The sequence below is a fragment of the Entelurus aequoreus genome, linkage group LG23 (assembly GCF_033978785.1).
Source record: "Entelurus aequoreus isolate RoL-2023_Sb linkage group LG23, RoL_Eaeq_v1.1, whole genome shotgun sequence".
Lineage (NCBI taxonomy): Eukaryota > Metazoa > Chordata > Actinopteri > Syngnathiformes > Syngnathidae > Entelurus > Entelurus aequoreus.
The window spans coordinates 18,997,497-19,016,955 of record NC_084753.1 but is presented as its reverse complement, the minus strand read 5'-3'; the positions used below and the strand labels follow the sequence as shown (position 1 = coordinate 19,016,955).

Here is a 19,459-nt window from a genome sequence, read left to right as displayed (position 1 = left end):
GTCCTTTTAAGTTTAAATACATCCCATAATGTTTCTAAATGAAAAATACAAAGTAATAAATCCTCATGATGTTGTTGTACGGTTAAGTGACACGTGACTGACCTCTGACGTTACGACATCAAAGGTGAACTCTTTTTTTTTAAATTGGTCACGTGTACCCCAGAAACCATCGAACACTTTTTAAACACCAAACGTTTCTTCTGAGAAAACTTTGTGTCTCACAATCGACAAGTATGTTCCTACAATGCCCAAATGTAAGTTTTATTCACACTATCTGTTCATTTATTAGTGTGTTTAAAACAGAAAAAGCTATTATTTAATCAGTAACAAGTTACATGTAGCTAAGCTACGTAGCTTAACTACATTTTCCTGTAGCTTGGCTACATCCGTCCCTTAGCTACATTTAATCCAGAATAACTTGTAGTTTCTACATTTTCCAAGTAGCTTGCTCATCACTGATCAGTTATTAAATGTAGTTAAATGTAATTAAAGGTGTTAGGGAGGACACTAATCAACTGTGAGGTAAATGTGCTAAAACTGACGTGTCCAAAATTGGGTCCCAGGGCCATTTCCGGCCCGTGGTTAGGGTTTTTTGGCCCGTATGAAAATGGTATTGATTTATTATCAATGATAACGCTAACAATTATTTGCTAGTATTGTTATAGTCACCTGGGACGCAAAAGCTTTTTTTTTTTTCAAATAGCTATTCAGTAAATTCAATCCGGTTTGGTGGCTGCAGGATTAGGTTTTTTTGCAGATGATGTGGTCCTGATGGCTTCAGCGCTCACTGGATCGGTTCGCAGCCGAGTGTGAAGCGACTGGGATGAGAATCGGCACCTCCAAGTCAGAGTCCGTGGTTCTCGCCCGGAAAAGGGTGGAGTGCCATCTTCGGGTTGGGGAGGAGTTCAAGTACCTCGGAGTCTTGTTCACGAGTGAGGGAAGAGTGGATCGTGAGATCGACAGGCGGATCGGTGCGGCGTCCTCAGTAATGCGGACGCTGTATCGATCCGTTGTGGTGAAGAAGGAGCTGAACCGGAAGGCAAAGCTCTCAATTTACCGGCCGATCTACGTTCCCATCCTCACCTATGGTCATGATCTTTGGGTAATCACCGAAAGGACGAGATCACGGGTACAAGCGGCCGAAATGAGTTTCCTCTGCCGGGCATACTTGCCAACCCTCCCGATTTTCCCGGGAGACTCCCAAATTTCAGTGCCCCTCCCGAAAATCTCCCGGGGCAACCATTCTCCCGAATTTCTCCCGATTTCCACCAGGACAACAATATCGGGGGCGTGCCTTAAAGGCACTGCCTTTAGCGTCCTCTCTCACCTGATAAGGAGACTATTATATATATATGTGTCGTTATCCATAGGTTTATATATAACCCATAAAGTAGGCAGGCACGGAGCTATTTCTCAGCATGTGTTTATTCCAGCCGGCATGTTAATACACTGACACACAACATCCAGATTCCCATCATGCATTGCTTCAAAACTACGGTAAGTAGTAATGTCCAAAAACATAACAGAGACGAAGCAGAAGAACAAAGAGACATGGCGATGACGAGTAAGAAGTACGCTTGCAAGTTCCAAAATGATTGGTTGAAATAATTTCAGTTCATCCAGGACAGCTCGAAGGGAAAGGGGTATGCTGCCTGCACATTTTGTAGAACAGACTTTTATGTGTGTGTATGTGTAAATAAATGAACACTGAAATTCAAGTATTTATTTTATTTATATTTATATATAGCTAGAATTCACTGAAAGTCAAGTATTTATTTTACTTATATATATACTGTATAAAAAATACTTGAATTTCAGTGAATTCTAGCTATAAATATACTCCCCCCCAACCCCCAAATCTCCCGAATTCGGAGGTCTCAAGGTTGGCAAGTATGCCGCCGGGTGGCAGGGCACTCCCTTAGAGATAGGGTGAGAAGCTCAAAGTAAAGCCCCTGCTCCTCTTGGTCAAGATGCCATCCGAACGCCTCCCTAGGGAAGTCTGGTCTTCCCTGCTTAGGCTGCTGCCCCACGACCGACCTTGGATAAGCAGAAGAAGATGGATGGCTTTTGGCACCCTGTGTTAGAAATACCATACCGACTTTGTGTTTTGAACTTGTGATCAGTTTATACACTTATTTTGTACACTTTAAAATGATGAACAGTGTTTTCAGTTGCCATTACTTATATTCTCTGACATGTATTTGGAGGTCGCTGTGGCAGCAGGAGTGGATCTGCACTGTCGTAAGGAAGCGTGCCGCATTCATCAAGTGTCCCTGCTGCAGGGAGGACAAGGTAAGACATTTCAACCTATTAATAGGTCCAATCCTTACAAATGAATATGAACATTAGAACAAAAATGTCAAAAAGACAGATCTTCACATGTAGTATTACAAACATAATGTTGTAGTAGTAAACAGGACATCCTGTGTTGAACTTGTAGTCAGTCCACTGGTCAGAAGCTCCCCTGAAGAGGAAGCAATTATCCAACATCCAACCTGTAGCAGAGGCACCCATTTCTCCCTCAGTCATCCCATATAAAGACCTACCAGTGGTGACAGTCCTACAGTAATATATATTTTAGTCATTCCACAATAGACAAATTCCACAGTTGCAGTGTAGATTTTACTTGCAAAAAAGCCTAAATTGTAATTAATACAATAACAAAATAACACTAGTATAGTAAACCAGTGGCTCTCAAACCTTTTTCACCATGCACCAACATAATGACCAACATTAAAATACAGTAGTGCAGTAGACCTAAGTATTCAGTAAAACAAGGCAGGTTGTATTTAACAAGTATATTTAATATTTTGGATCACTGTAACATTACACACAATGCACAAACAATACTCCTCGAAAGTTGTAGTACACATTTACAGACTTCTTTGGCATACCACAGTTTTAGAATTAGTGTTGTAAACCAAAATATTGTACAAATTGCAGAAAATAAAGTAATAATACCCATATTGCACAGCAAATATTATACTATATACATGTAATAAAAATACTTGACATCCATATTGCACTTAGAGCAAACATTTTGCATGCACAAAAAAGATTTACATTTATGTATTCTAGATTGTCATGGCTGTGGATAGAAAAGACCTGCAGTAGCACTGCCTCACATTTATTCTCCATCTGAACACATAAGTAGGGATGATGTTCGAAACCGGTTCTCCCGATTGTTCAATAAGACAAGAACCGATTCCATGGATTCTAATCCCTTTTTGAGAACCGGTTCCCGTTATCGAAGCCAATATACCATATTTTCGCGACCATAGGGCGCACAGTATTAAAAGGCGCTGTGTCAGATACGGGTGCAATTTCTGTATTTAACGCATAAATAAGGCGCAGCGTATTTTTGGGCGCCGGCATGGTTAAACATACGCTATCTTAAAACATACGCTAGCATGCATGGACGCTGTTTTAAAAAGGCAGCAGGAGCAAAGCTGAGTTCGGTTGTACTTTATTGAAGTATTTATCAATGTACTCACATTATTTTTTGATCAATCCTCATCCACAAATCCATCAAAGTACTTATCTTCTGTGTCCGAAATGAACAGCTGGGCAAGTTCTCCATCAAACACGCCAGATTCCCTCTCCTCATTTTCAAAGTCAGTCTCGATGTCCAATAGCATAGCAAGCTAGCACAACAGTAAAAGCCGACTTCTCTTGCCTCGATGTGCGTATCGATTCACTACCGTGCTGGTCCCCTTCTCCACTGTGTGCTTCACCGGGATGTCGAAATTGAGCGGCACCTCGTCCATGTTGGTGATATGTTTGTCGGCAATGTTTTTATTTACAACGCACATAGCAGCTCTATATGCTCACTGAGGGCGTGCCTTTAGCGTCCTCTCTCACCTGACACCTTCACCCTTTAACAGCCGCATGCTGTCCTCAGTCACGTCCGCTTTTCCTCCATATAAACAGTGTGCCGCCCAGTCATATAACATCTATGGCTTTTGGAACTCAGTGCACACCCAACAACCTATCTGGATTCTATAAGGAATCGGTTCGATAAGAGGATTCGATAATGGCATCAAACTCGATAATTTCTAAACGAACATCATCCCTACACAAGTATCCACGTCCTCTCAGTGGAGGAGTAGCATAGCATTTATCACCAGGAGGTGGATGACAATCACATGTATAATTGGCTTCAAAAATATGTTTTGTCAATATTATGAGCATTTATTGATTTGACGTTGTTTGTCGTAGGTTCAAGAATGGTCGGACGAGTCCGTATAGTCTTAATCATGGAAGCATCGTTAAACAAAAGCTGTGGGAGCGTCAGTCTCATTTCACGTTTAACGACACTGAAGGTGAAGATGGCCAAGTGAATATCACTCCATCATACGGAGGTGGAGTCTTCCAATCTCTGTATGTTGACCTTTCAGTTGAGCCTAAACCTCCTAAATTGCTGTGAAAGCAACTTTGAGTAAAGATGAAGAAGGGAGTCGACGACCAGAGGTAAAAGTGTGGGTCACCTTAATTACACTTGTCCATAAGTCTTCTTCATCGCTCCAACCATCCCTTGAAACTCAATTTATTTTTTCCTTTGCAATTTTTCCCCCTTTAGTGACCCCTAATTTGCCTCTCTTGACCCCTGCCTTCATCTTTGTAGAAGTGGACTAACCCCACTAACTCAACAGCTGTGCAGAGCTACACAGAGACTAAAGTGTTGGTACATAACACGCAGATACAGTGAGAGGAAGTTGATCAGCTATAAATGCAGAGGATGCTGAGTGATGGAGAAAAGTCTGTTAAAAAAGCAAAGTGGGGGACAGAGCTGCATTGTGAGATTGACACCCCGACATCTTTGCTCTCCAACAGGCTAAATTAGGACATCTAGGTGCTACACAGGGCGCAGGTGTGTGTGTCTCGCCCCGTGGTCAAGGAAAGTGTTGATGAGGATGGCAAAGTACAGGTAAATATGACTATCATACTAAGCTGTGTGTCCTCTAATGTCACACCTGCAGTAGCAGAGGCACCCATTCCTTCCTGTGTCCCAAAGCCACATGTCACTTCTCCATCTGAACCAATAACCACCCAGTGGAGCAACACCAGCGTGTTCATCACCAGGTGGTGAAGACAAACTGAGGTATGTTTGTCTTCAAAAAGATTTTGAAACAAGGTGTTTGCTCAATATTACGAGCATTTTTTGATTTGAATTTGTTTGTGTTAAGTTCAAGAATGGTCGAAGGCCATTGAATCAGGTCATCGAATAGCCTTGAGCTTGGGAGAAGCAGGGGAGCGTCTGTCTCGCCCCACTTTGAAAGAGACTGTGGATGAGGATGGCTAAGTGACTATCACCTCATCATATGGAGAGTCTGGACAGCATCTCTGATTGGATGATTACCTGGTACCTGGACGACATTTGTGGTGTGTGGACCCACTCCAGGGAGGAGTTCAGTGTATTCCTGAACACACTGAACACCTATAATAAAAACATCACCATCAAGTCTCCAACACACCACCTGGACTTCAAGGTCTTTTCCAAGTAGACTGACACCCTCCTGTATAAAAGCAGCTTCCACCCGAAGCACACTTTTGCAGGGTTGGTGAAATCTCAACTGCTGAGGTTTCATAGGATCTGTACCAGGCGGGAGGACTTTACAGTAGCCACGAGGGCCCTCTTTTCAGCCCTGAGGAAGAGGGGCTACTCCAGGTCCTTCCTCAGGAGACAGACTAAGGTCTTCCTGGACCAGAAGGGGCCTCCCCCTGGAACATCCATGATTCCTCTCATCACCACCTACTCTCCTGCGGCCGTACAGGTCGCCAGAAAGGTCAAGAACAACTTTCAGGCCTTTGTGGAGAGTAGTGGGAATCAGCAGGCCTATCGAAAGAACCCCAATCAATGTGAGCTGCAGGTCAGGGCCCAGGTAAGCTCGCTCAGAGACTCGCACCAGACTTGGAAGAGCGCTCTTTTCTGCCACACACCGTGGCTTGTCAACCGTCACAGCATGACCAGCACACAAACAATTGTGTGTAGGTAATTTCCTGTCGACGATGGCACGTCATGTGCGTTTGCGAAACGGGTACACTGACATCTAACATTTTTGGAATTCCAACAGAATCCATCACAATCGAACAGACGGACACAAAACTTTAGTTTTGGGAAAAGTTGTTAGTTTTATCGAAAATATCCACATCAGACATTCTGACAAATAGACATTCTCCCATGATTGTAAATGTAATTTTGACCCTTTTCAACCGACAATGTTTCTACAAGAACTTGTGACGTCAGAGGTCAGTCACGTGTCACTTAACTGTACAGCAACATTATGAGGATGTATTAATTTGTATTTTTAATTTAGTAACATTATGGGATGTATGGAGCCTTAAAACAAACAAAAATAATAATTTTAAATAAACTGAATTTACAAAATAAAATATCAAAAGACCAACTTTCTTCCATCAATCAGAATGTCTAAACAGCATCTCTATCAGTGATTGGACGATACCTTCACGTGCAACCGAAATGTTAAATCCCATCAGAACATCGGACAGAGTGGACGGTTATTAGTTACATCTCCAAACATGTCACGTTTAGACATTTTGACGATGAGTTCAAATGTAAGTTCGACACTCTTTAACTCTTTATTTCATTCGGCGTGTTTGCTGTCCATTTAACTGACAATGCTTCTACATTCCTCAACGGTTATTCTCTTCCTTTCGACGAAGACAAACGCTAGAAAAACTATTATTTGACACAAACGATGGCGTCTGAAGCAACATGCACTTTTAAAACAGTCACTTTTAATGTTCACATTACTTCGAAACCGGAGGAAAAGACGTTTGCGAATGTGGCTGTGAATCCCTGATTAAGTCGTGGCAGAGGACGCACGAATTTGTGACACTAATCCACTGTCTGATTAATTAAACAAGAGAGAGCGATGTATTTAAAAATAAACAACTGTTAACTATTGTAACGACCTGCTGGTGTTAATGTTTAGAGTTCACATTGGGAAATATACCGTGCCTTATATAACCTGTTTTTAACACAAGATTGGCAATAAAAGTTTTTAAAAAAAATTACTTTCTGGGCGCAACAACACAATATGCTGAAAAACGACACATTCCAACCACAGTTTTGCAGCCTGCATCGCCGCTAACGCTAAGATAGAATTATGGAAGATGCACGACGGGGTTTCAACTTTAGGTCAATATCACCAGCGTTGATTGATCTGACGGTGACATTAGCTGTGTCCCAATTCAAGGTCTGCATCCTTCGAAGGGCGCAACGCTGCGGGAAGGCTGTCCCAATTCATTCAAATTCGAAGGCTTCTCCAAAAGCAGCCGACGAATGCACCCTCCTTTTCCCTGTATTTGGAGGATGCACCGCGACTATCCTTCGTGGCCTCCCATATCCCAAGATGCTTTGCGCGCCTTTGTTCAAACCGGATCTTTTTGACGATGGCGGCAAATACAAGCAGCGGCACCGGCAGCGAATACACTTTCAAATGTAAGTATCCTCCGCAGGCTAGACTGTTCCATTTAAAAACGGGTGACGCATCCTTCGGAGGTGCCTCCGGAGGTCCAGCCTTCTGAGGCTAAGAGGCCGGGTCCTCCGAAGGATGCAGACCCTGAGTTGGGACACAGCTACTGTTTCTGTCGTAGGTTCAAAAATGGCCAGCCACGTCCTTACAGCTTAGATCTGAGACGTGTCATAAAGCAAAAAATGTGGGAACAACAGTCACGCCCCACCTTTACCGAAACTGTGGCTGAGAAGGGAAGAGTGAATGTCACTCCATCATACGGACTGAATTGGGACACAGCTACTGTTTCTATCGTAGGTTCAAGAATGGCCGGTTACGTCCTTACAGCTTAGATCTGGGACGTGTCATCAAGCAAAAGCTGTGGGAACAACAGTCACGCCCCACCTTTACCAAAACTGTGGCTGAGAAGGGAAGAGTGGATGTCACTCCATCATACGGAGTCTTCGCACCTCTGTATGATGTCGACGTTAGCCTGGAGCCCAAACCCCCTAAGTTGTTTTAAAAAACTAGTTTGAGTAAATATGAAGGAAAGGGTAGGAGACCAGAAGAGGAGGTGGTTAACATTTCTCCCGTACTGTACCTTTAACAGTTTCTCCATGCGCAGTGTTTTAGCGAGGGAAGTGAGGGTTGTGTGTTACAAGTTTTCCTCTGTGCTGAGCGGATAAAATGTTCTGAAAGAGAATAAACGTTGTGTTTATTAACCTACATTCAACAGGGGTTACTTTAATTACCCTCTCCATCCCTTTATCCACCATCTATTTTTGCCCCCACTCTGCCTCTTTTGACTCCTACCTTCATGTTTGTCCAAAGTATGCTACACTATGTCAACAAAACAACAACTTTACTTGTTGTCTTAGCTAATAAACAATTGTGCACTGTATCTAATGTATTATTGTATTCATTTTATTTATATTGTATATTTTTTCTATGTCCATCCATTTCCTACCGCTTGTCCCTTTCGGGATCACGGGGGTGCTGGAGCCTACTTTTCCATGTATTATTTATTTACTATTTTCTTGACTAATAAATTATCTTTTTTATTCCACCAACTAATACTACAAATGATTATTATTGTTAATTATACTTATCGTATACATTATTTGTCTGCATTATTTTAATAATTTAATATTTTATTTACTAATAAATTATTAGTATTTGCCAACAAAATCTTTTAGGGGTTTTGCACAAAATTTGCCATAATCTTGCTGGAAATTTAAACACATGTGTTTATATTTTTGTAGAGTACCGTATTTCCTTGAATAGCCGCAGGGGCGTTAATTAATTTAAAACCTCCTGTCACTCCTGCGTTTACCGGAAACCGGCGGGATGGCCGTGCATGCGGTAATTATTTTAAAACCTCTTCTCACTCCGGCGTTTACCAAGAGGAATTCATAAAATTTAGACGTGCGCTTTGAGTGTGATGTAAGCATACCATCATGAAAAGCACATTTAATTAAAAAAAACGTTATTATGGTCTTACCTGTACTTATAAATGGAGTCCATTTGCAGCTCCTTCTGACCAAAAGCATAGATAACTTGTTTATAGAAGTCTTCATTATTTTCTTTTTTCCGTTTTAAAAGTCTCTGTCTCGATGGAGATATTCCTTTAATTATTACCTCCTGCTTCCATTGAAAGTCCAGTTTAGAAAACTGTTTTATTTTAGATAATGTAATCCTCCATGTTAGAAGAAAAAAAATCTCTTGCTGCGTGTGTTCACTTCTTCTGCAGTACCGGAAGTCGCAAGAAGGATCACTAGCGCGGCAGCACCCTCTACCACCAGGAGGCGGGAGTCATTTAATGACTTATACAGTATTTCACACACGCAGCTACGGTATATTAATAAAACATAGCTGCTTACTGTTCTCTTTAGCATACTGTACCGGTATTCAATAGCTTGGACCTTAAATCCTGCTGAATAGCTCTTTATCTTTTTTCCTTTGTGCGATTGTAAACTACTGAAAGCAGCTTCCTCCATTTTGAAAATGAGGACAGATGCGTCACTCGTGACGTAACGAATTTGACCCGGTGGAAGTTCTAGCCATATGCTAAATATTTTGCGAAACGAGTTTGACCCGGTGAAAATTATAGACATGCGATAATTAAATTAATATTTTGCGGAACGAATTTGATCCGGCTTCAATAATAAACCGGCGATAAGGCCAAGCATGCGTTAATTATTTTGAGAAACGAGTTTGACCCGGCAGTAATTCTAGACGTGCGAATACTATATTCCCTGCGCCAATTCAAGGAAATACGGTATACATTATTATGGGCCTGCTGCAAAGCAAGCGCCCATTCACATTCTGCTAAGCAGTAGTGGATGGGAGAACGTTAGCATGCTAACATTTTTTTGTTAGCGTCTCTTATATTAGTATGCTAACTGTTCTGAAGGTTTGCATATGTGTGTAATCGTCCCTTTAGTTCTACAGATAGGAGATCATTTCTGTTAAGGGATTAATTATTTTTATTATTTATTTCTATTTCATATGTGTCGTTTGGGAAGGTAAAATGTGTTTAAGTTGTTTAACCGTTGCTATGGTTGCGGGCACTTCTGTTTCCACCGGCAGGTGAAAAAGTGTTAAAGGAGCTCCGGCATTAACAAGCAAGGTCGCGTCGGTAATACTACACGGGAGATAGTTCACCACGGTTGCAGCTCAGAGAAGTAACTACTGTGGGCTTCCTACTTCAGTGTGTCAAAGTGACAGTTGATCAAGTGCAGTAGTTAAAAGTTTAAGGACGTTTGGGCGCTTCACGTTGCCAGTGGACGTGACGTGTATGCTAACCGCTAGTAAGCTAACCGCAGCTTGCACGTGTGTTTTGTTTGCTGCAGTGACTGCACGAACGGCAGGTTTAGTCACGTTTGAGTTAAGTTTGTTAAAGAGACCCTCTCTCCTGTGACTGTGTATAAGCTGGAGAGCAAGTGTGGGGCCATTACAGAGAGTTAGTGGTGTGCTATTGTGGCTACAACACTGCGAGGGACGTGGACAGTGCGAGGTTGGAGTGCTAGTTGCACGCGCTAACGGACCAGTCGACAGAGAGGTGGACCCAGGAAGAGGCTGGTTCTCCTCTCGCTCCAGACTGGGCTCGTGAGGCGAGCTAAAGGAAGCACGGCCGAGCCCCCCCCCTTCTGTTCTCTACAACGGGAGGTGTCCCCCCTCTCCAACGCCCCCTTTGTAACCAGCAGTTTCAACCCCACCCCTACGTGCACCACCGATTCAGCAGGACCACAACGGACAATCTTCTGGCCCAGCCAAAGGGCCCAGGTTGAACTGTGTGTGTGTTGTGTGATTGGATTAGTGCGGGAGGTTCTATTGGGGAGTCAGTGTGTGAGTGGGGATGAGTGTATGAGTGTAATTAATGTGTGTTTATTATTGTCTGGTTATTGTATGTTTATGTGGTATATAGTAAATTGTTAAACTATATAAGTCGTCTCCTCTCACTCTCTCTTAGACTAGATTTATTTGGTAATAGTGAATAATTCGAGCATCCCCCCCTAAGGTAAAATACAGTCCTTTATACACTCCCGTACACTAACGTTTTATGCTAGCTTTTTTGCTACTTTCTATGTCTACGCCAACAAATAATGCATTTTGGTATTTCTTCTTTCCCCGTCATGTACTAGCTTTATAACGTTGCATGCTAACTTTTTCTGCTAGTTTTACACTTTTTTTTCTCTCATTCCACAGCCATTCACCTTAGTCATATAACTTGGAATGTGACACATGCTAACTGTTAGCATGCTAGTATGCTAACATAACAGGCTAACTTTTTGAGGTAATTTTGCAACCACTTACCCCAAAGTCATATAATTTGGTATGTGACACTTGTTAATTGTTAGCGTGTTAATGTTAGTTGTGTTTCAGCGAATTACTATTTTCACACTGTAACGTAGCGTGAAAATATACCGGTATAGCGATACTGTCCCATATACATATGGCTTTCTAAAATACCGGTAAATACCGCAGCTCTAATTTGACATCACCCTTGTTTTTGTCCTAAGTTCAAAAGTACATCCAGCCTTGAGCATGGACGTCATATTAAGCAGCAGCCGTGGAAGTAAATATCACTCCATCATACAAATATGGAGTCTTTCTTCCGCCGTATGATGTTGATGTTTCACTTTAGCCGAAACCTCAAAAGTTGTTGAGAAAAATAACAATGAAAAAAACTAACGCATTCATGAATAGAGTAAATGTAAGTGTTAAGTGTATGTCCAGCTTAATGAAGCTCAGCATGGAGAACGTCTACCTGCTGTGTCCACTCAGACAAGGAGATGGACACTTGATGGTCTTCTCTAACCACAGTCAGCACACAGTCTCACATGTGATGTCAGAAAGGCACCAATGCCGTCCTGACACAAGGATAAGAAAATACCAACACTATTGTGATGTCTCCAAGTAGCAGAGTGAAGTCAGTGATGTCCTGCCACTGAATGCAGAATACTCCTCTTGGAGCGATTTAGTGATGACATCCTGTAAATACATGAATATAATTAATTAACAAATGTATTTTAATTTCCTGAATAGACCAGAATAGTTAGTTAACTTTAGGGCTGTGCATCTCTATTTGGCTAGATTGTTGAATAAAATGTACTTTAAAAAGGTCCACTGTGATAAACATTGGGGAGGAGGAATGGACCCATAGATGATGTCACCCCACAATAATCTGCTTATCATGCACGGATTTGTACTTGCACAAGCTAGACCTAACATACTGGCTGAATTTCTGGTAGCTATGACAACTAATGTTTGTTATTAATTGTTGCTGTATTGTTTTGTACAAGAAAATGAAAAAAGGGCCATTATGATAAAATAGTATAAATCTACCTGGTAAGCGTTCTTTCATTCAGTAGTTGGTTCTCCAAGGTAATTTATCAAGCAGCAGATGACATCTGGTCTACTTTCAACATGTTCCTATAAAAAGCAAGAAAATACATTCATGTATTCTCAATGGTTTATTCTTTGCATGGTCATGGTGACCTGAACCGTGTCCAAGCTGACTACAAGGTCCTCAGTGTGGATGCTTACTTGTCTGTGTGTCCTTTGAAGGACTGGCAACAGTCCAGGGTGGACCCTGCCTTTCGCCTGAAGTCAGCTGGGATAGGCTCCATCTCCCTGCAACCCTAAACAGGATTAAGAGTAGAAAGAGGATGCAACAAAATACTGTTTTTTCAAAATTATAATTGAAATAATGCTATCAATCAATTCCAATGTAATCAATAAATGTTAGTAAATGTTTTAAGTTATATGTTGTACATTTGTGTATGTATTTGGCCCTGAGTGTGTAAATCCTGGACTGTACCTGATTTAGTGAATCCAACAACGTCCCTTTTTGGGTCCCACAATGCCGCTTTTTGTCCTGAACATCTTCTGCAACTGTAGTCTGTAAAAGTTAAGTTAAGTTAATGTGTGGTTTACTCCTGCTTTTATGTTGTCAAGCGCCTCTCTGAAATAGATGGTGACATCAACAATCTCAATACATCAGTACTATCCAGCAGCCCTGAAAAAACACACTGCAGTAAGTTTGAAATGATCACTAATTTTCAGTCCCTTCAGGATTTAGCAGGCTTTTTTGGTGGTTTAAAATTCCTGTAATTTGCGGCAGCTTTTTCAAAAAGTTAAGGCAAAATTGCGATGCTATTGTTTTCTAATAACATTAAATCGACTTGTGATTTTATGAATTTATTATCAATGTTTTAAGTGTTCCTTGAAACCTTACCCTCAAATGGGTAAGGTTTGGATTTTTAGATGCATCGCAATTCAGACATGGACGATTATAGAATGATTAGTAAACATCAATAGTCAATCTATTTATTTATTGTAAATAAAGTATTGCAGACCGTTCTCAAATTTAGCTGACTCCAGCAAGCCACCTCACCAAGAGATCCAACCAGCTTTTTTACTATCGGGCACTTATGGTTTAGTTTTGCACAGATTTTCATAAATTTAACACGTGGGAATTAATTTAACTGTTTTTTATTCCAAATTCCATCCCATTCCACCCCCGGGGCCTTGCGCAGCTCCATCTAATGGATGCATAGGTGCGCCTTATAATCCGGTGCTCCTTATATATGAACAAAGTTTTGAAATATGCTATTCATTGAAGGTGCGCCTTATAATCCGGTGCTCCTTATATATGAACAAAGTTTTGAAATATGCTATTCATTGAAGGTGCGCCTTATAATCCGGTGCGGTATCGATAAAGGGAATTTTTTAAACTTCTGTCTTGAATAAAATACTTCTGTAAATAACATTTGCATACATTGTATGCAAATAAATAATCAAGTAAAACATTAAGAAGACTAGGCCTGGGTGATATATCCTTTTTATCAATATATTCAATTTTTTTGATACAGATGATTTTAAAAATTAAAAAAATTATCCTATTGCTTGGGCATACTTTTGCCCCTCTCCCGCCCCCTTACTTTCTTAGCGGAGATTCAAAAAATGGCTAATGCTAACGAGAGCAAGACGTTTGTTTCAAATACAATAAAAGTGTTGTCAGTACTTTGGTTTTGCGGCAACAGGTGTGGAACAAATGACTGCACACTGCAAAGAGTTTAAAAAAGGCAGCAGCACAAAAAAACTGCAGAATGTGGGAAATACAATCCAGTAAAAACATTCATCAGAGCTGCTGAAACTGCCAACAAACTGCGACTGCTATAGCTAACACACACAAGTGTGCTGCTGCGCTCTCTGGGCTTTGTCTGACATCACACGTCACTAGGCAACAGGCACCGCCTTTTAAAGACACACTCACACACACCCAAATATAACAGAATACAATGTCTCTCAATTACATAATCCAGATATCTGGTAAGTTATTTTTAGTAATGCATTAATTACACCTCACGATTCGATTACGATTCAGGAGCTACGATTTGATTAAAAAAATCGATTATTGATGCATCTTTAATTCATGTATATTGATGCAGTTTTACATTTCTTTTCGTTTAACTAAATACGTGTTTATCACTTGCAACTTTAAAAAAACCCAATTCATTTGGAATAAGAAACAGCTAAATGAATTTCCCTATTTATTAAATGAATGAAAATGTGTGCAAAATTGGATCATGAGTGCCCGATAGTAAATGAGCTGGTCGGATCTCCCGGTGAGGTGGCTCATTCCAGTCAGCCAAAATTTAGTACTGTCTGCATTACTTTATTTACAATAAATAAATCGATTATAGACGTTTACCACTACATTTTATAATCGCCCATGTCCGAATGAGATGCATCTAAATATCGATTATTTACCCCACTTCTAAATAGCACCCTTGGTAAGTTGGAAATTGTATTTATTGGCAGGCCTGAATAAGTCATAAAAATATCAATAATTATTGATATTGATCAATATAAAAAACGTATTATACAGTTTTCAGCCATATTGCCAAGCCCTAATAGGTATATTTTGATTAAGACAGGGAAAAACATGCGTACTCGTAAACGGTGCATGCAACAAGTTTCCATCTGTTTTGTTGTGTGGAATGACGTTTGACGTGTCTGGGAACGCGACAGACAGATAAGCCTTGAGATCACTCGACAAATGGTTTTTTGATAAAGCATAGGGATCTATTCCACTGTATAGTTTGATCTTTTAGCTTGCATCTTCTTTTTGCAGGAAGATCTAGGCCCCTTTGCGTACTCGGACAGTTTGTGCGCTGCTGGCTGCACAACATGCCATCTTGGCTTGGTTGACCACCATTATTTTTTCACTTACAGGAAGAAGTCACGTGACGGAATACAAGCAAATAGTATATTGGGGGCTGTGCATCTGTGTTGGCCCTGCGATGAGGTAGAGACTTGTCCAGGGTGTACACCGCCTTCCGCCCAAATGCAGCTGGGATAGGCTCCAGCACCCTCCCGACCTGGAGAGGGATAAGCGGTAGAAAAATTAATGGATGGGTTAAATATTGTAAAAGCAGTGTGCCGTCAGGGCCAGCAAGGCCTTCTCTGCTGGCTTAACATAACCAGAAATCATGATCATAATTAAAGATAAAACATTGTTTTTATTTACTTTCCCTAAATATCTAAAATTATTCATATTCTCTTCATGTCATATTATGCTCGTTCCAATGCTGTTGTTTTTAGTTTTAGTTTGTATCCAATCAGAATTCAGCTAGCTTATGTTGCCATACTGTACCAAATCTGCCAGAAACCTTCAGAATCATCAATGCAGGCGTCCGTGCACTGTAAGTGAAGGGGGACATGCAGTGATAGACAGTTGCGATAGCCAATCAGATCACGAGTTGTTGTCAGTAAGGCCTTCTAGATGGCCTCACGTTGAACGTGATATTTACACGTCCTGTGATTGGATACTCATTGGGACCGTTAGCGGATGAATTAGAGAACACAGAGTTGAGAGACAGTTGTGATAGCCAATCAGATCACAAGTTGTTGACAGTTGCTGTTGTTACAAGTAAAGGTTTAAACTCTTGTTAAAGTGTGTCATGCTTGTCATTTAATTAACATTGTTACATGTGTATTTGTCGCCATTATGTGGTCAGGGCAGTTAATATATCTTTGAGAAGTGTGTACTTTAAATCAAACTTTGACCGGAAGTTGCCGAAGCCAAGCAGAGAAATTTACGGTATATGTTTTAATTGCTGATGCGTTTTAATTTATTTTAAACGTGCCAGAAAATAACCCGTTTTGTATACTATTGATTTGATTCAATGCACAGTAAGGTGTAAATGTGTTCCTGTATAGTATTTCTCCAGCAATGATCGTGTGGTGACATCAATAATGGTATTTTGAGAGGTAATCATTGAAGTCGGAGATCACTGAAGGCCTAGATGGGAAACGCACGGCCCGCCACTGTGTAAAAGTGACCATGCGGGTGTTTAATGACAATGGGGTTCTTATGTTAAAACTTGTATTAAAAGTTCTAAACAGGCTTTGTATTGCTCTAGCTACGCAAATGTTAAGACTTCCAATTAATAATTCCTACTTAGCAGGAATTAATTTACCTGGGTTAGGCCTAGTGTGTGAATGTGAGTGTGAATGTTGTCTGTCTATCTGTGTTGGCCCTGCGATGAGGTGGCGACTTGTCCAGGGTGTACCCTGCCTTCCGCCTGATTGTAGCTGAGATCGGGGTCGCGGGGGGCGCTGGAGCCTAAGGGAATAAGCGGTAGAAAATGGATGGATGGATAGGCCCAGAACCAATTAACAGCAATAAACAATGGCCTCTGTACACTGCATTGTTTGGAGTCATTTTAGTTTGGATGGGATGATTCCTGAAACTAACCCCACATAACTTGTAGTACTTTAACCAAAAAGGGTAAGAAAAAAAGAGGTCTGTGTGGACATGTCCACCATAATAGACATGGCTGAGCTAACATTAGCAGACATGTCCAGACAGCCTGATTTCACTGTTATCTTCCCGCCAACATTCCTTCTAAGGTGCGCGCCTGTGCAATTGCGCACTGCTCAAGCGCCCTCTGCGCACGGCTAATCTATGCCACGCACAAAATCAAATAAAAAAATAAGCGCATAACAATTTTCGACACACGGACACGACAGAGAAAACAGTTTTCGTCATCGTTGTTCAAATATTGTAACGTCTGTCGAGACGCTTTGAGGACATGAATTCCATCCATCACTTTACTGAGCAAAACTCTTTATTGTCGGCCATAAACACATCACCAAAACATTAGTAAAAAAAATTATATCTAGCAAAACTGGTCATTTTCTGCAGTACAAACCAGACCAAAAGCAACTTTGTTATATCAACAGCAGCCGCTCGCTCTTTCTTACTTGCGCCAACACATGCACATATGGCACTTAGCCAGTGATGCGTTTACAGCCACACAAAAAGTCAGACAACTCCAACACCACACATAAAGTGTCATTCCAGGTCGTTACACTATGATTTACCAATCAAATATGTGCTTATTCTAGTGTCATTTATTAGGACTCTTAATTTATAAATATTAATCATGAAATGCTGTTAGTATATTAAATAAATACTAATAAAAATATATTTTTTACAAACAGGAAGTTGCAGGAATGTACACATGATCCCCTGCTTACACCTCATTGTGCAACATGTGAATGTTTTAATGGGAACTAAATGCAATGTCTGAAAGGGATACAAATTATTTCCAAAGCAGGACCTCCACCCAGACAAACAATACAAGTACACAGTTCATGAAAAACAATGTTTTTTGTTATTGTCATTGTAAGTGGGCCTAAACTCTTACTGTATATCAGAAAATAATCTCATGTTAAATGACTGCTGTCATTTGATTATAATAATAAGACAATGTTGTCTGTCTATTTGTGTTGTCCCTGCGATGAGGTGGGGACTTGTCCAGGGTGTACACCGCCTTCCGCCCGAATGCAGCTGAGATAGGCTCCAGCACCCCCCGCGACCCCGAAAGGGACAAGCGGTAGAAAATGGATGGATGGAGATTGAACTTGTTATTTAGTCAGGTTTGGGACAGGTGTGCTGCTGGTGTAGCCACAGTGTGCACGTCTGATGTTGCTCACATGGGCTCCAGTGAATGCGCAGGGAGTTTTTGCGTTTGCTCACACACATGAAAATTTAGAGGGAACATTGCTTCCCGCCAGGCAGATTTAGAAAAGTGCACTCTTTAATCCATTATCCATAACAAATTATGTATTTTATATTATAAGGTAAGGATTCGGAATCTTCCAGAAAATATTAAATTAGACTAAGACTAAGAGGAATGTGCTGGTGCTAACCAGGTGTGGTTGGCTAGCAAACAATGCGGTCAATTAGCTTGTATATTATTCTTATGTTTTACACAAACAAACACGGTTTTAAAACACATGACATGAATATGAGGGAAATGGTACTACTTACATGAAATTCCTGTTATGTCCAACGACGCACGGACATCGAAGGAGGGCTCAAGGTCGAACCACTTGAACTGCGCTGCGTCATCAACTCTCCACATGGCGGGAAAAACGCTTTACGGCAGCACAGACGTCACTGTCGTAACACAGCAACCCACGACTGCGTAACTGCAATTTTCCAATTCTCTGCACGGGCACGGTTATTCTGCAGGTGTCTTAATTAAATAATTCTTGATAACTTTTTGTTTTGAGTGAAAATCTCATCTGACGTCATCATATGAACTTTTATTGGAGATATTATTTGATCTTCTCAAACGGTGCTGCTGCAGGGTATCACAAGCCAACGTATTGTGTTGTATTCATGTTCCCGGGTGCGGCGCACTCCATAAAGAATAAAGGAAAACCATAAGGTAAATAGTGACAGTTTTAATATTTAATACAGATTCTTCAAGTAAACACAATAGCTTTCATTTTCTTGTATGGATTATATATGTAACCAAAGGAAAATTAACTGTGGCAAAAAAATGTATTACTAGTGTTTATCATGCGAGTATACTTGCAGTGAAAATAATCATAATGATTTTAGGGATTTTTTCACCAAAGTATTTTAATGAGTGTTCACTCTTGCAATGTTCTGCTGAAAGACAAGCATAAATGCAGTATATGATGTGTTTTGGAAACCTCTAATACAATATTACTGGGAATTAGAAAAAAAAACAACTCCATATATAAAACGATTATAATATCAATCAATCAATGTTTATTTATATAGCCCTAAATCACAAGTGTCTCAAAGGGCTGCACAAGCCACAACGACATCCTCGGTTCAGATCCCACATCAGGGCAAGGAAAAACTCACCCCAGTGGGACGTCGATGTGAATGACTGAGAAACCTCGGAGAGGACCGCATATGTGGGTGGTCTGACATAATTAAGTTAAAGGCCTACTGAAACCCACTACTACCGACCACGCAGTCTGATAGTTTATATCAATGATAAAATCTTAACATTGCAACACATGCCAATATGGCCGGGTTAGATTACTAAAGTGCAATTTTAAATTTCGCGCGAAATATCCTGCTGAAAACGTCTTGGTATGATGACGCCTACGCGTGACGTCACGGATTGTAGAGGACATTT

The 19,459-nt window shown here is 40.8% G+C and overlaps 2 long non-coding RNA genes across 6 annotated transcripts; one reads left to right on the top strand and one right to left on the bottom strand.

Annotated features, from left to right (window-relative positions):
- The first annotated feature begins 166 nt into the window (after nt 1-166).
- On the top strand, nt 167-8,486 carry LOC133640402 (uncharacterized). Of its 2 annotated transcripts, none has more exons than XR_009824137.1 (4): nt 167-254; nt 2,208-2,292; nt 4,980-5,101; nt 5,187-8,486. It is a non-coding gene; the product is annotated as an uncharacterized LOC133640402 (long non-coding RNA). The 2 variants fall into 2 exon arrangements; XR_009824136.1 differs by having other exon boundaries at nt 4,834-5,101.
- LOC133640401 (uncharacterized) lies at nt 1,691-18,449 on the bottom strand. Of its 4 annotated transcripts, XR_009824132.1 has the most exons (8): nt 18,328-18,449; nt 15,220-15,367; nt 12,802-12,882; nt 12,528-12,622; nt 12,327-12,413; nt 11,879-11,972; nt 2,182-2,276; nt 1,691-2,037 (listed from the first exon to the last, which is right to left on the bottom strand). It is a non-coding gene; the product is annotated as an uncharacterized LOC133640401 (long non-coding RNA). The 4 variants fall into 4 exon arrangements; XR_009824134.1 differs by having other exon boundaries at nt 1,691-2,276; XR_009824135.1 differs by lacking the exons at nt 1,691-2,037; nt 2,182-2,276 and adding an exon at nt 16,469-16,614 and having other exon boundaries at nt 10,765-11,972; nt 18,328-18,418.
- Between the last annotated feature and the right edge of the window lie 1,010 nt (nt 18,450-19,459).